We start from the raw sequence: 1,966 nt of genomic DNA on the forward strand, positions 1-1,966 counted from the left end.
ATAGACTGATCATTTCTTTGTCAGTGGGCAAACGTACAAAATCAGCAGGGGATCAAATACTTTTTTCCCTCACTGTACCAGGAGCTGTGCCAGGCCCGCCACGTCTGTTGACACATCCAGCTGTAACGCATAGAATTCACTGGCTTGTATGCGAAGCAGCCATGTCAATGATGCGTCGTGAAGCATTGTTGTTTGATGAAGGCATTGTCTGTAGTTTTTTGGGCCTTTTCCCCCAGCAGTGTCCCAGCTATATCCGCGACAGCAGGAAGAATTAAGTCCTCCACAATAGTATGGGACTTGCCTGTCCTAGCCACTCGGTAGCTCACCATATAAGACGCTTCGAGCCCCTTCTTATTAATAGTATCTGTTGCTTTTATACATGTCTTACTACTCAAAAGTCATCTTAATTCTCGCTCAAACTCCTGTGGCTTATTTTTCAAATTGGCATCTTTTTGTTTCTAAAATGTTTGCACAAGAGTGAAGTTTTCATTAAGTTGTGAGATAGTACTTTTGCACATATAACACACCATGGCTGAGGAAAGGCACTACTCCCAATAAGTGATCCCAAAATCAATGTAGTTCTCATATTTGCGCCTCTTCGATGGTACAACGTCCCTGTCTGTTGTTCGGTCCTTTCCCGGGTAAGGGGGCAGTAGCTCTTCGGCTGCATCAGATTCACAAATGTCAGTGTCCATACTAGCTGGTATAATTTTTTGAAGATAAACACACAACGCAGAGGATGAGAGGACTAAAAACCTACATTACTAATAGTTAATAGGGAATTGTAAATAGGAGTTGGGTTTCAGTTCAACATCTGTTTAGAATCTGTGGAAAGTCATTCTTGAACTCAGCTACGTTCAGTACATTGTGTCGGGAGCAGGATACTTGTTATTTGGCCATTGACCCAGTTGTACTGCAAGGATTTCTGATTGGTCAACCCCAGGCTAGGGTGGGGTTATAAGTGGCATCCTGTTCCTTTGTTCGGTGGAGAAAAGCTGACGACAGGGGAGACTGAACATCTACCTCCCAGCATAACATCTATGATTTGTCCTTCTCAAATGAACCCATTTTCTCCCTGATTTGTTTTGGAGTTGGTGTTATTGAAGAATAACATCAACTGCTACCCCTGGGCTAGCAACAAATGTAGAATTTCTGATGCTAGCATTGGATGTGCTCGTGGAAACAGAACAACTTATGTCATCGACAGGTGCAGGTGTAGTACTTCTGGTAGTAGCAGTACTACCAGTAGAGCTGGTATATGGGCCGTAAATATTTTTTATATCATTTATCAATTTTCGAGCAAACGGAATGAGCAGCAGCTATGTTTGGCTACATACGGACCATTAGTCGTATTCCCGCGAGAGTAACTGTTAATGTGATTGGATGTTAATTATTTGACTAGGATACCTGTATTTGACATTGTTGTTATTTCGCTGAATACTATATGGTTTAAATAGATTTTTGGCAGTGAAACGAGGCTACTCAGGCGAGAAAAAACATCACCCAAATGTATAGCCCCATAGGAAATGGACTGTTTGAAAATGTAAATACACCAGTTTAGGAATAGCCGCCCCAAACATTTTGATTGTCTGCTTAGATATGCATCCAGATATCTCCTTCACTAGGCAGGCCCAGGCTTGGGTGTCAGTGTGACAGAGGGAGCTACTAGGATATCAACACATCAGCTCAACTGAAGCAGAATCAAAATGGGGCTCAACTGTTGGCCAGGCCACAGAATGACAGCAGGTCTGGTTGCGTTTGTGTGGTCACTGCTGTGCTGAGGGGAGGGGGGTAGCGGGTGCTGAGCTCACAGAGAGAGAGCCCCATCTGTGGACCCAAGCACCACTCTGTGCTGGCTGGCTGGCTGGCTGGCTATACTCTGATGCCCATCTATCTACGCATATCTAGTGTGTAGACAACATTTGAATGCATTTCCACAAAAAAAAAGACAATGTTGAGAACCAGG

The sequence above is a fragment of the Salmo salar genome, chromosome ssa03 (genome assembly GCF_905237065.1).
Source record: "Salmo salar chromosome ssa03, Ssal_v3.1, whole genome shotgun sequence".
In the NCBI taxonomy this organism is placed as follows: Eukaryota; Metazoa; Chordata; class Actinopteri; order Salmoniformes; family Salmonidae; genus Salmo; species Salmo salar.